This window comes from Melospiza georgiana, chromosome 9 (genome assembly GCF_028018845.1).
Source record: "Melospiza georgiana isolate bMelGeo1 chromosome 9, bMelGeo1.pri, whole genome shotgun sequence".
Classification (NCBI taxonomy): domain Eukaryota; kingdom Metazoa; phylum Chordata; class Aves; order Passeriformes; family Passerellidae; genus Melospiza; species Melospiza georgiana.
Window position 1 is genome coordinate 13,821,391 of NC_080438.1, and position 15,784 is coordinate 13,837,174.

The 15,784-nt window shown below is 39.6% G+C and overlaps 1 long non-coding RNA gene across 5 annotated transcripts in view; it reads left to right on the forward strand.

Moving 5' to 3' along the window:
- Positions 1-10,232, forward strand: part of LOC131086734 (uncharacterized) — a 46,318-nt gene extending 36,086 nt beyond the window's left edge. For all 5 annotated transcript variants that reach the window (XR_009114792.1, XR_009114794.1, XR_009114793.1 and 2 more), the window contains 2 exons: positions 7,277-7,407; positions 7,997-10,232. This is a non-coding gene — a long non-coding RNA (uncharacterized LOC131086734). The remainder of the gene's footprint in view (positions 1-7,276; positions 7,408-7,996) is intronic.
- Positions 10,233-15,784: the final 5,552 nt, after the last annotated feature.

Sequence of the window (15,784 nt, forward strand, 5' to 3'; positions counted from 1 at the left end):
AGACAAGCCAAGAAAGGTCATAATCCATTATATTAATGTCATAAATGTTATCATAAACTGACATCAGGAGGGTAAACTGGGATTCTTGCACTTTTTAAAGTGCTGCTGTTCTTAAATGACACTGTCCTGGAAAGACATGTTGATACTAATTTTGCTCTCAAAATAAAAGACTTTAAAGATTTTCAGCAAAACAGAAGTAGTATTTTACATTTTTGGGGGGGGGGGGGTTTAAACTTTTTGTTTTAAAGGAACTGACTGAATTATCGCAACAGTATCCAAGATACTATGAACAGATGGGAGAGGAGAGACCAAATAATTTCTGAATATTTACTGTCCCCTTTGCTTTATTTGGACTGTAACTTTCACTGTAACTAAAACACCCTCTGGGGGCCACTCTAGCTGAGGATAAGAGAAACAAGAAGGCAGAGGTGGAAGCTCCTGTCCTGGCTGCTGACTGTCCCAAGTCAGAACTGCACCTTGCTGTAATTCACTCCCTTGACATTAGTATTTTTCCCATATCAGATATGAACTGTGATGATAGTCAGGAATGTATGACAGTGAAAAAAGACAATTTTATGTCTTTTGTGTTGCTGAGCATTTTGATGCTCACAGAGAGCAGGCAGCTCAGAGAATGTTACCAGTGCATGGCTCCTCTGAATTACCCTGGGCTCCCAGAGGAGGATCCCCAGGATTCAAATGAGACTTTGTTCTTGCCAGCACCACGGGGTGCTCCATCCATTGCTGACCAGTTGTGAGCCAGCAGTAAATTACTGTCACTTATGTAAAGCTGCTCCCAGAACAGGCTCCCAGGTGAGAGTAAGGGAGGTGAACTCTGAGCCCATGCAATACCAAGGCCTTGTGTCCACACTCACTAACATTGCAAATTCTATAAACAAACGGTGTAATGCTGAAATGTGGGTGCATCAGGGGTGAAACAACTGGACCACTCATTTCCAGCTTTGGGGAGAACGCCATGGTAAACTCCAGAAATGCAAGAGGAATTTAAGGTGAGTTTTTACATCCCACAGAATCCAAAAGAGAAAAGCAGGGTAAGTACTTCTGGAAGGTGCCATGCTGTATTTACTGACCACATCAGATCAGAGCTGTGGTTTTATGTCAGAAGTTAGAATGCAGGATGTCCAGCAGCCTCCTGCAGATGTATGGCTGTGGTTGCACTGATGTGGGCAGGAGGCAGCCACTGGTGAGTCACTGCAGCCCTTCCTGCAGGAGCTGCTGGCTGCAGGAGGCATCCACTGATGGAGAGGGCCTTGCAAAAATCACCCATCTGGTCTAGCATGTACAAGCCACAAATAAGCCGTGTTTGTACCATGCAGGTGAAATGTTCGGGGTGAAACCAATGTGGGCTAACTTGAATTGTATAAATAACTGCAAATCATTACTTCAAATGAGAGCATAATGTCTGGAACCACAGGCAGGAAAATACATTTACAGACTATCAAATTATCTTGGGATAATAGTCTAATGGTTTTCACTGCTGTACTTTATGTTCTTATAGCTGAGCAAAGAATACTACAGCTGGAAAAGGCTCTGAATTTCAAAGAGAAGAGATTTCAGAAGTAGAGTGCTTCCACATAAGAGACTGCCATTTCTGTTATTTTAGGGGAACATTAGAAAACCCCCAGCAAACAAAAAAAGTAATTTTTTATGACTTGGAACTACACAGAATAGCATCTGATGATAAACAAACCTTTAGAAAATTTGTCTATTTTATAATATAACCTGCAAAGTGCTTCCTTGTTCAAATGAGGTTACTTATCCCTGTGATTGCAACAAAATGCTTTTGATCAAATGTGTTTTCAGAACTGGCACAACCAAATCAAGCAGCTAAGCTGCTATATCAGTTTGCATGCACAAGTGCTGTTTGAGTATAGAATTTTTGGAGCACATTTTTAGAGAAAACAGAGTGCCCTTTGAAATCTTGGAACTAAAGCTGTATAAATGCCCTAATGCTGTTTATGGTGTCTGTGGAAATACATGACACTCAAAGTGCTTTTAGGATGCTCCAAAGTATATCAAAGAGCATTAACTTCAGCACAGCTGGGAATGTCCCCAGTTCACTTATGAATGCATGTTTCTTATATTCTGTATGTTAACTATAGCTACATACAAGGCCACACAATATAGCCATGCTCATTGAGAATAATCCACAGAGTAAGCCTATTAGGTAAGGTTTAGCATCTACATTTTTCTGCTCACATCTGCTTGCCTGACATATATAATCTGCCTGGATGTCACAGTTTACATCCTATTTTCATTGGATGATAATGGAACTTGATCAGTGTCTTCATCTCCTTCTCTGCCGCTCCAAGAAATATTTCTGCTTGTCAGCTCCCCCTTAGCAGGACTCTCTGGTGTGACCCTTAGCCAGGTCCTTTATTAAAGGGTAGTGCATGCAAGGCTTGCAGGCAACTGTGCCATTTATCATTGTGCAAAATGCGTGCAGAAAGTGCTACTTACAAGGCAGTAAGGAAATAAAAAAGTGATATAGCAATTTCCTAACCTGAATTTTCTCTACTTCCTTTTCTCTCACAAAGGTGTGGCATATCACCATTTTAGTAGCAATAAGTCAGTGTTTGCTTTCTGAAGACTTATGTTTCTACTGAAGTCTTATGAAACTGAACTGTAGGCACCTCAGTAATTTTAGAACAGCTTAGTCTGAGAGGTAAATTAAAATTAGGGAAAATTAGACCATTTTTAATGAGATGGTTATTACACTGAATAATGATGATTATTGCTTCTGCTTAATAAAACTGTCAGCCTGTGCAAAATATATATTAAGGGAAATTACATTACATTATATTTCTATCAAGTCAGAAATTTGGTGTGTTGCTTTCCCAAAAACCATGGAAATAATGAAATGTTAGACAGGGCTTCCTTTTCCAAATAGGATCAAACATGGAGCTTTCAGAAACAGCCCTTTAAAGCCCTGATGTAAAGCCTATTAAATCTAATGTTTGTGAAGATTTCTGCTGCCTTCTGTGCCATGTAGATCAGGACTTGACTGAAGTGAGCAGTGTTCCCCCTCTTGTCTCTACTAAATACCGAGACAACAGCACATGGTGAATGCACACTGAGCTCAGCGCTTGCTGGCACATTTCCTTTTCTCTTCTGATTTACCTGGCAAATTAGGAGATGGACTGCATAGGGTGAGACACACTGATATTCCCAAGGTGAAAACAAAGAGGAATATTACCTATTATCTGTTATAATAGATGTAAAAATTAAATCCTGCTGTGGAAACCTTGGTGTGGAACCTCCAGACACTTAGAGGTGAGGTACCTCCCCAGAAGCCTGTCCAGAGGCATAAATGACCAGGAAATTTGAGTGCTCAGCATTTTTTGTTTAAAAGTAGGCCCAGTATGAAAGCCTGCCTTAGCAAGAGCTGCTGTCCTGAGGAATGGGAGCTGGGGTGGCTCTCTCCTCTGTGCTGGGAGTCTACAGGACAGTAAACTGCCAAATGGACAAAGAAGGGAGGTGGGAAGTGAAGCATGCATTCCTACTACCAGCCCTTCTCTGTGTAGGGTTCAATCTAAAAGGATAAGTTTTTGTGGAATAATTTTATATAAACTAAGCCACACTTTTCTTACAGAAAGGTGTTTATTGCAGCTGCAGTAGCAGTAAATTTTACAGATTCTGAGAGAGATCAAATAAGCAGCAAAACCTGCATGACTCAATACATGCCTATGCCAACTGAACCAGTGAACCAGGGCACAGAGGTGAGCAACTCTTTCTGTGGTGCGTGTTAAAAACTGGATAAACAGAGAGTTACCATATAATTTTATTTTTTGAGAGCACTATTCCTCTTACAAAGAGCAATGTATTATCTTAAATGAGGATGATAACATGATTAGTAAGGCACAGCACATGTGTTTCTTAGGTTTTCATCATACTGTGAAATGTTTACAAATCAACAAGATTTCTCATTTTATGAAGCCCATTTTGTAGAGTTCCATAAAACAGGTTCAACAGTCACAATTTCATTAGCATTATATTGTTGCCATGGTAATGTGGCACCAATTCAATGGATGGGCTTTTCATCCTGGGCTTATAGAATTGCTCTTCCTGTCAAAAATACATCTATATGGAAACAGCAAACAGACCTTACCACTGGAGTACGAGCACAAAATATCACATGCTAATTTGGCTGGGAATGTATCATGTTACTGGCAGCAGACCCAGAAATCATCAGAAACATGGTAGAAGTTACTGAGCACCATACACAGTAGCAAAGTCACACTTCAAAATTAAGAAAGTTACACACATTCATTGATGCAATATCTGAATGTACTATTGCAAAAGCCCTCGGTTCTACTGTGTTCATTCTCTGAAATCCTGTTAGGAGGGCACAGTGCAACTGGGAATATTGGAGGAAACAAAAGCAGGAACACACTAAAGAATAAGATGTGAGCTAAAGGTGTGTTGGTCCTTCTCCCATTTAGGTGTTCTGCAGCATGTTCTGGGCTAATTGCTGCCAAACGCAACACCTTGTTTCTCTGGTCTGTAAAACTGGGATAATGCCCCCTCTGCCCTTGTGCACAGTACCTGGGTGTACATATATATATATATATATATATACCAGATAGTGAGTGATGGCTGGTATTGCTAAACACTGTCATTAAGTAGAAAGGCGTTTAACAGCTCCAGGAAAATGCACTGCACAGATCTACAATTTGAGAAATGTCACTGAGAGAACCTGGACTCACCCAGGGAAATGCAGAAGAGATGACAGACTGAGCAGGTAACAGTACATTTGAACTTATGGAGGAAGGATACTCACATGATTAAAAAATCATGACAGTTCATAGGTTTTTAAAAATAAATATTGCAGGCTGCAGGAGAAGTATCCACAGCAATCTGAGCAAGGAATACAATATAAGAAATAATACAATGTAAGGCAACAGCAGGGTGGCTTGTTTATAATATGTTAAAACACTTTCTTGTGTATTTGCACTGGTATTTCTTATTTACACAGGAAAAGTATTTTACCATCCTGACACATGGTGTTCAGTCTATCATTCCTTAGCTTAATCATGTTGTGTCCTTTGTAGCAGCAAGGGTAAACTACAGACAGGAGAGTATTCAGTATAATGAAAGATGTGTTCCACTTTACATGATAAGTTTTTTCTGATTTACAAAAGCAGTATCTTCTCCAGCTGAGTGAGGAAAGAGAGACCTTAACTTGCAGATAAAAAAACTCAGAGAATAGGCTTCTCCTCCATTAGGATCCTATTGTTCACATACAAAAAGATAACTGTTGTTACCACTATTATCTATTTATTTACTTTTAACATGATATAGCCACAGGACCCCACTGAGACTGGGACCTACTTGCCTAAGCACAGCAAAACCCCAGACCGCTGCAGTCTCTCCTTCAGACAATTTATAAGCCACAGGAGAGGAAAGAGAGAGGGAGAGACAGCTTAAGTGACTGACTGTCTAGGTCAGAGGAGAAGTCAGTGGCAGAGGCAGCACGGATCTCCAGTCCCTGAACCCTCCATTGGGAGGCGTGTCCTGGTGGGTGAAGGACGTATTTGGAGATATCCTCCACCAGATTCTGAGGATTCACATCTAGCTCATACACAGAGCCATGCTTTACCCCCTGATTTCAATGGCTGCATCTGTGCTGCTGAGCAGGGGTGGCCTGAGGCAAAGCTTGCAGTCAGCTGTGAAGCCCACCCCTATTACCTATTGAACACCTTCAGGCTGGCTCCAGGGCAACCCTGTTAATCCTCTCAGGGACAAAGGCTCAGGAATACCCTATGTTTTTTGAGCATGTTCAAGGGCACCAGGGTCAGGGTATCTGCCACAGAAATATTAATGGGTTTCAACACCACAACTGAAGCAATAGGGATCAGGCTTGCTTTCTTTGGAGAAGGGACTTCCAAATCCAAGCTTGAACAGATGGAGGGAGGGGGAAAAAGGAGATTTTGGTCACAAGAACAAGAAGTCAGTTTACATCAGAATTTGAAAGCTTTGATCAGATATGATGTCTTAGATTAGGAAAGCATTAGCTTGGAATTTTTCTTGCTTTCTCCTCTCTCTCTCTCTCTCAAATCCATATAAAGTAAACCCCTTAGACTCTCGGTGAAGAGACATTCATCTTCTGCTCGGTAAATACCTCCTTGTGCTGTGTGATGCCTGCTGACTTTACTGCTGTTGCAGCCTTTTAAAATGCTTCCAGGGAATCTCATTCCATTTTAACTTTCATTTTTTTTTTATTAAGGAATCCAAAGAGAGTTTATAATAATCCCAGTTTAACTTTTTAATAAAAACTGCAAATAATAAGCTAGCATAGATTTGATCTCATATATATATCTGATAAAAATTCGGATCTGTAGTAAAATTTGTTAGCCAGGAGTCTGTTGTCATCATATTAATGAATATAAAAGCTGGCAGCTTCAAAATGGCAATATTAGAGTAAGCCGACTTTTTTAATAATGGTTTTGCATTGTGCATTCAGTATTGATGAAGATTAAGATTTAGCATGCAGAAGTAATATCCATTATGATGGGATTGTCCACAGTGAATTGAGTAGGACATTTGCTTAATTAAAAGTATTTATCTTAGATGATTTAAGACATATGTCCTACTACTGAACTGATGATGTAAATTGGTTTCTTATAATCAGTTCACCACCGATGACTCCTTATACTAGGAGAAGAAATATAAACTCCTTATAATAAAAGAAGAAAAAGGTAAGAGAAGAGTCCAAGGAAAATCATAGATGCCACTGCCAGAGAATTTAAAAGAACTTTAGAAATAATGTTTAACTAACCCTATGCCATGAGCAGGAAATATACATAATCACACCCCTAATGAAGAGATCTCATACAGCCCTAAAAGGCTGAACTTTGAGCAGAAAGTTTGGAGATGAAGACATGAACACATACCCAGATTCCCACTCCCACCCACTGCAGCTGTGCCTCAGAGGAGTTTGGAGGCAGAGCCTGGGGATGGGAGGCGGCACAGAGCCCGTGGTGGCTCTGTGACACGGTGTGGGTGTCCTGCAGGGGCTGGGCAGGGCGTTCCCAGGCTTTGGGCATGGCTGGGAGCTGAACTGCTGGGCTGGCAAACTGGGGCAGAAGGGAGGGCAAGGCAGAATGCCAGGGAGGGCAGGAACCAGTGGGATCTGCTCCTCAGGGTGGTTTTAGGTGTGTTTATAAAGACATACGGAGTGGTTTAATCTCTTATACAAATATGCTTTTAAGGGAGAACCCCAATGGGTGGAATGTTTCAATCTCTCTCAATTTTACAGCCCTACAGCCCAAGTTTCCTGGACTAGCCCACCTTCCTTCCTGCCTCGCCAAATGACTCATGGAAAGCTGTTGATCTTCAGTCTATGGAGACAATCTAACATCAGCAACTTTCTGGGGGTGCAGCTACAAGGTAGGGCCACATCCAACTCCTTCGAGCCCTCCCACCAGCTCAGGTGTGCTACTGACAGGAAAAGCTCGTGACTCCCGCTCCAGAGAGCTACTTGTCTGCTTCCTGGAAACCCTGCAAAGCTGCCCCTGAGACAACTGGGCCTTCCATCAGCCAGACACACCAATCACTCACTAAATAGTTTTGGCTGAGGTTGTTGGACAAAATCTTCATAGATAGAGCCAAGAGGACAGGCAAGAAATATTTATCTTCTCTGTGCCACATGTTGTTTTTTCATAATTTCTTCTTTTCTCCTTTTTACACTCCAGGCATTTTTTTCTTTCTGCATAGGCTAATAGGAAGAAATACTGTGGCTTACTCCAGTCATTTATTTGTTTCAATTCTAATTATGAGCATTCAAATAGCAACTGACATTTGTTGATATATGTTACACTTCTGAAACACTAGAAAAAATATCTGATCTATTCTCTGTTAATGCCTAGGTGACATTTTAGGAACAGGAACCACCTGGGAAGGGCATGTGCAGGACAGGAGCTGTCAGTGGAGTGCATGGCCGTGAATCTGGTTTTGATCTGTCCCTGTGATTTTCCAGGTGAGCCTCGGACTCTGCCTATGGTCTGTGCTCCCAGATGACAGCCCCGCGATGGCAGATGGAGGGACATGCTGGCACTGCATCCTTTGCTGCTCCCAGAGCTGCCACACGCCATGGGACCCCAGCTGCTGGATGCCTGACCCAGCTGGACTGCTGCTGGAGATGTGCTGGGGCTGGCTCAGCCCTGCTTGCTGCTGCCTGTCTGCCTCATTCTTCTGAGTTATGCCCCAGCCCGCTCCTGCCCTGTTGTGCCGCTGCCTCCAGGCTGTGTTGAGTTTTCAATTATCACAATATTCAGTGCAGATGCTATGCAAAACAGCCAGTGAGGCTGAGCACGCTGAACTCAGGAGAATCACAGTTAAATAAAAGTACTGCTATGATACCAGGAGGCTGATTGGAACCACAAGATACCAGTGTGGTATCCTGTGGCTTTTATGTTGGTAGATGTAGATTTCAGCCATTAGAGTCTAGCTATCCAACAGATAACAACTAGAGGAAATGGATTTAGGTATCTTCAGTTGTGAGTAACTGATCCACATTTGCCAATAAATGCAGAACCTGGTAAACTGCAGAAGAAAGAAAACATTTGAGATACCTACAAATACATCCAGGCATGTACTCTGGGGTAGCATCTAACTGTGTGCAACTTAAACTCTCTGAACACAAAATACACTCAAAGTGGTACATCAAGAGAGCTCTGACTTCAGAGAAACAATGTGTGGCTACTTGTCAACCCCAAATTCAGGCAAGCAAACAACCAGCAAGGGTAGGTCTCAACTTCTCTATTTGTACATGCAGTAACAAGCTCCCAGATGATAATGATATTGTGATACCCCCATATGTGGGGGTAAAAGACTATGACAGAAGAGAAAGAAATAAGCAATAAATACAATAATGTCAAACTTTCCTGTTATTAACTTCTAGAAAAGCCCAACAGCTGGAATTTTAAAATGTTTTACATAGACAAATGTAAAGAGAACAACACATCGAGTGTGGTTTTTTCCAAAGGAAAATGAAATAGGCATACAGAGAAAATTATTATATTTAGTACTCTTAGGGCAAATTCTGGTTAAGGACTACGAAATAATTTGAAAATATTAATGATTTAGCCTCACAGCTAGCTTTTAGGGAGATAATAATGATAATTATTACTGTAAATAAATAGTATTATTATCATTCTTATTCAGAAGAATGGAGTATTGATGCATAGAAAATTCCATATTTGTCCAAAATACAGAATATATTTGTTTGTGTTTTACTACTATAACCATCCTTCTCAAGAACTATTGTATATATTAGGATTATCCTTTTCCAAATACTCTTTGATATACTGTTCAGTTTATCAGTTCTAAAACCCAACCAACCAAGCTTCCTTGTGAAACAGTGCCAGTCAACATCTCCATTTGCATGTGAATTCTCTAGCAGCAAGTCCTGGTTAAAAAAAAGAAAAAAATAAAAAAAAAGGAATCATGAAAATCAGTACAAAAAAAATCTGTCAAGGCCCCATCTGTGACTGGGTATCAGAATATCACCAAGAAGCTCTGAGGAACAAAGTTCATTCCAAGTCTAACACATAGAGGATTTTGGTCGATGAAATTAATTCAGGCAGGGAGAAATGAGAGTGCATACCATGAAAAACTCTGTTCCTCCACTGAGGATCAAAGAAAAGAGGCATCACTGTGTGTGGTCTTGGGTTTGGTGCACAAAGCCATGCTTAAACACGACAATAATCAGTGTGCTCATGTCTTGTTTTGATAGCCAGCTGCTCCTCCGAGGAGAGCCAGGGAATGAGGGACCTCTGGTCCTGGCAAGATGAGGACTCCGATTGCATGCGACTGCTGCAAAAAGCAAGATTTACAGCCAGCTACCTGAAGCAGTATGGAAACAAAATTATAGTCTCTACCCTGGCCTTGAAAATCCCTCTACAAACATGTTTATTTCCTTCTGAATGGGAATATGTAAAGGATGGGGACACTTATTTGTAGGCTATTTTTATATCTCCTCTTCAGGATCTGAATCTTGCATATTAATGAACTACAGGAAATAGGAAAACCAAACATTAACACCATTCTAATGCAGCATACTATTTTTCTTTCCCTTTTTTAAACTGTTAGAGTATGCAAATGTTCAGTTAACTGGTCCTTATGTTTTCTCTTTATTGAATTGCTTTCACTATGGCAAATAAATATTCATAAAGAAATGTGGACAATAAATCATTTCAAATAGTTCAAAGCCATTTTCTTTCTAGACTGCATATATTTTCAGCTGTAACTCGCCTTTAATATTTCATTCAAAAGACAGACTTGTAGAAGGACAATAGAGATAATGTGTCAAGTAGTAATTAAAACAGGGAGTAATGATTAAAACCATTTTGATCTACATTGTGCTCTGCCAGATTCATAATCTCCTGTGTTTGTTAGGATGACATTCTACTTGCTTTATACAGAAACTCAAAATAAACTTCTGTTTGAAGACACTGCTGAAAACAAAAGATTTCAACCCCAAGCTTGTGGGTTTAGGTGTATCTTCTGTACCACCCTAGCAAGATAAACTCAAGCAGGCACTGTCTTTCCTGCTAATATTGAGACTTCTCCAGGAAGCAGATCCAGATGCAGAGTAGAAGACAAGGAAGGGCCATCCCAGTGTGTACAGGTAAATGTCACCTGTCTTACCATTTGGATTTAAGCTAAGAGCTTCAAAAGAAATGAAATTTAAAGATCTGGTTAACATACATTTAGGGATCTTGGTTAAAATTCAAGTAATAATTATGCTCCTTGTCTCATTGTATGTTTTGGCTGTTAATACACATATTTGGCCCAAACTCATTATCTTTCCTGATATGTTGCTGACTTTAGGCCCTGATTCAACAGAGCACTTACATACAGACTTAAATAAATTGATTTAGGAAAGCATTTGTATTTGTGTTTAATCTTGGGCAGACATTCAACTTTCAAATCAATGGGACTTATGAAGAGCCCTGACCTTTGGGTCTAAATATTTGCCAAATCAGTGCACTGATAGAAATATATTGGATAAGATACATGTCTAATCAGAATTTTAGTCCCTACTTTCATGGGTAAATACCCATAGTTAACACATTATTCCGCTTAAGAAATCCATTTTATGGAATTTATCAGAAAGCCTTAAGTCACGCTTTCTGTTTATGTCAAAAATACCAGATGAACAGTGTCAGTCCTTGATAGTGTATCTGTAATATTCTTCAAATAAATAAAAGTCAGGAAAAGTGCTGACACAAAAGGGCATTCATAATTATTTACCAATACCTTCTCAATTGCCTAGCATGTGGCAATCCTTTGGAGAGCAGGAAGGTGGAATGTCCCACAGACTTGAAGAAAATTGCATATGAAATATCATGGGAAACTCTTCCCTAAAACCAGCATTTATAAGGGTCATTTATATACACATGGAATTTTGAGAGATCACATATTTTTATTAGAGAATGAGGGCAGCCAGGGTAAAACCATGGATGTTTCTGGTATCACAGTGTAGAGGTTATACAAGTGCACCTATTGCCAAATCTATGAGGTTAGAAGAAACAGATGCTAAAATAATTGATGCTATGATTCTATGAAATAAAATTATCTTCTTGTTGTTCTTAAAAGAATATTCACATTTAGGTTTTCTTTATTATGCTATTAAGAAGGCAAACAGAGGCTGTCAAACATTGTTTATAGAGTGGAAACACATAAAAGGAGAAGTAGATTACAATAGGTCCCATCATATAATGTAATTTGAAGAGTGATGAGTATGAATATCATAAGAAGATGGAGGAAAAATCAATGGGTGCCACATCTGTATAACCATAGGGCAATACTGTGATCCACATTATCCCACTGGGTTCTGTGGGCAGAGTTTGGGAATAGTGCCCAAAAAGCAGCTGTTGAGCGTTCACCTGGCTCACACAATCACACGGATCTATCCTAATGCTGCCCACACTCACTTTGGAGGGGGTGAGTCAGGAATTTGGAGCTGCTGTATTGTACACACTGCATGCAGGCTCTGGAGCAAGGCCCCTTCCAGCAAGGGGCAGACTGCAAGGGGAATGCACAAGGGTCTTATCCTCCTCTATGACTCTCACATTACAAAAATAAATTATAAAAAGCTCAATCTCCCTTTTGCATCTACTGTGACCCAGGGGAGGGGAAGATTAAACAAATACAAAACAGCCACTGCCTCTGATAGGCATTTCCATATTAAGGCATGAATTGGAGCTAAATTTGCTAATTTAAGTCACCTGCTCTCAAGGAAATCAATTAGTGCCTAGCAGATGCAAAAGGATTGTAAAGCTCAAGGTGAGCAGACATAGGTCCTTGGTGGATGAAAGGCATTTTCCAGTGTGGGGAGAGGATTTCTTTAATCAGTTCTTTAGTTTCTGCTGAAATTGTGCTGCTTTAGTGAACTTCATTCTAGAGGTATGTTTTGCAATTGATTTAAAGAATTTGGGATTTCATGTTTTTTCACCTTTTCTGATACCTTTGCCTAGAGTGTAATAATGTTTTTTCTATGCTGCATAGAACATACAGGTCATAGAAAAAAATGTTCCCCCCTCTCTTCACTGTAGTAGTATTTACACTGTTATGTCTTTTGAGGAGCTAGAAAAAGTCACCAGCTCTGCTATCAAATATTATGCTTTTATGCCAATTCCTGTTGTCAGAGTTTTTCTCCTTTTTAACTGATAATGATTATGATCTGTATTTGAAAGTCACTTTGATAAATCTGCCTTTTGACTTTATTTTTTGATTTTGCTTACCAATATTGCGTCAAGTTCTGAAATACAACAGATTTGCACTGAGTTTGTCAGAGATAGGCAGACTTCTGAACTTCTAGATGCTTAACTTTATATCCTAGGCAATTTAGCTTTTTTCATTACCCTTTTTACTAAAGAAAAGACTAGTGTACTCTTTTTCAAATGTGTAATAGTAAGGAACATGTCAAGGCATGCTAATCATAAGGAAGAAAGTCCTTCAGATGTTCAAATTCCTATGCTTTTAGCAACAGTTTAGCATCTATCACTGTAGTTCCCTATGGAGCAAAAGAAGTTCATTCCAGGTAACACTGTATACACCTCAGACCCTGATGCAGCAGTCAAGCTAAGGGCAGATGAAATGTAACACAGATTATAGTAACTTGATAGGAAAGAAATAATTCTTAATGCTCATCCACAGAGGTGGGGAAATAAAAAACATTTCCCACTGCAAGCATATTTCTTTTTTTTCCATGTTTACCTGGAAATTGTGAAATCACCTGAAATAAGCGGAGTGTAAAAACTCATCTGTATCTTGCATTGTGTTTGAATAATTTCATTATGTTCAAAGCATCTTTATTGGAAGGATGCTTGGTTATGAGTTTTGGGTTTTTTCTTTCTTTTTTATTTTAAATTTTTAAAATTTTCCAGTCCTCTGGCTTTTCTCCAAGCAGGAGAATAATTCTAACTTAGAGCAGATGTAGTCCATCCCTTAAGACTCAGGATCAATTAGATAGAAGGTGATTGTTCTCCTTAACATCCTAAGACTTACTTTGGTTTAAAAGTCAGCTTTGTATCCTGCAGACCCATTATTTACTAAAATAAATACTGCAAAAAGCAGCCATACTCTGCTTGAAAATTAACAAAAACTAGCTTGACTTTCTACTCAAAGATAAACAGCTCATCACAGAGGAGTGAGAAAACAAAAGGCTCCTGATGCTATGACAGAGTTAAAAGCAGAAGTTCCGCATGGATGATGGGCAAGTGAGCAAAGGGAATGAAGAACAGGTGGTAGAATGGCGAGAAGGGGAGGGGATAAAAAATGGGAAAGGTGTATTAAAGGCGAAAGCATAGACTAAAGAAGCACATGCAGCCCCGGGGGTATGCCTGGGGCACTTCAAAAAAGTTATGAATAAAAATTCCAAACTCCACTGTGATGTATGTCTTGATAACAGAAGTGGTATCTGTATTGTAGAAACTTCAGATACTCGTGTAGGAATTGAGGTGTTATATACTAAAGCTTGGCCCAAACAGACTTTTATTTTGAGTGCTTTTCTTCACTTTTTGTATTTGATATGGTAGAATAGCAACCATTAGCTTAGTTGGAAGCCTCAAGGCTTCTGTGGTGTAGTAAAACAGCCCTGACAGAGTTGAAATTCTGGACATAGATGTTCCCTTAAAATGGAACATGAAGGGTCTAGTTTGCCTTTTAAGTTGGCAATAGTTAATTGAGAAAGACTTTAATCAATACTTCATGTGATTTAAACCTGATGCAACCAAGTAGCCTGTCTCAGAAACTTTCCAACAGGGGTTTGCAATCTCCCTAGGACTCAATAGTATTTTGATGAATAATATTTCTAGCAGGCTAATTTTCTTGCTAATTATCATCAAACACCTAGACAGACATTCTGCTGTAGTAGATATGCTTTGAAAAAACTAGAAGTCCCTTCAATCATGGGCAAAAGGAAATTAAAAAATCATATATAAAGTGATATAAAGATTTTTAAATCTTAAAGCAGTTTTTCATTACAATATCTTGGTGCTAAGATACAACATCTTAGAGTTGAGAGATAAAACACTCCCCATAATTGATTTTGAAATTAAAAGTAATATTCCACAGATAAGAGTCCTAAATTTTATATTTAAAAATAAATTAGGTTGTAGAAATTCTAAATGGCAAACTGTGTTCTCCTCCAACCAAATGTGTTCTGACCAAAGGGATTCTATGAATTTTTGGTTTTGTTGAGTGCTTTATTTCCACTTTAAAGGAAAAAATAAACCCTACAATATAGCTTACCAAAATTCACGGATCTATAAAGAACTTTTGGCATGTAAGTCCCAAGTGTATTCTTCCTATTCCAAAACACTTTGAGGTTACACTTAGTCATAAATGTTTCTAGTTTTCACTTCATTCTGTGCAAGTGCTATGAGATGGAGGAACAGACTTAAAAGGAAAAAAATTCTCACTGGAAGAAACAAAAGCAGGTATGTCTCTCTCTGCCATAGTCTGCATCCTTCCAAATCCCTCCTGCTGATGCCAAGGCTTGTCCCTCACAAGATCACAACATGTCTGCAGTGAGCAGTACTTGCTTGGTGTCACGTTGCACTCAAGCAGTGCAAAGTCAGATCCAAGGAAACTTGTGTTACTGGGATCACTGGCTTTACTGGGAGCAGAGAGGGTTTTCTTCAAATGGCTGGGATGTACTTGCAAAGCACAGAACCCCAGCTCAGAGCTGGCAGTTTGAGGAGATGATGCGAGTAACAAGCAAGTGTACACCAAGCAGATGGGCCAGCCAGGCTGTTACAAGGGGGTTCAGCTGCAGCCCTGGCTCTGTGTGTGGGAGCTGCTCAGCCAGGCAGTATTGTCAGCCTGTATTGACTTTGGCACTTACAATAACTTTCCTTGTAGGATTATGATTAATTTCTTCTGTGATTGAGAAAAAAGATTAAAAAATAAAAAGGCCTTTTAAGTCCTATGATATTCTGCTCCTTTCAGGCTTATAACAAATATCCAGTGACAGTGATATAGGTTCTGTCTGTAATAAGTGTGAAATTACAAGTATGCATACGTATATGCTCTCATTGTCAATATTTGACAAGTTTAAAAAAATATGTTTTGGCTATAGAAGCCACTGATGTAGGTGTTATGAGACATATGGGAGGGGTCTTTCAAATTTTTGAAATACTTGAAGCAGGAATTTGCTGTGTGGGCTAAAAGGACTGTATCTGTGGCCCAGCCAGGTGGAGATCACACTTCCCTAGCTGGCCGTTGTGGCAGTGGTCCACCTAAGCATGTTCCAAAA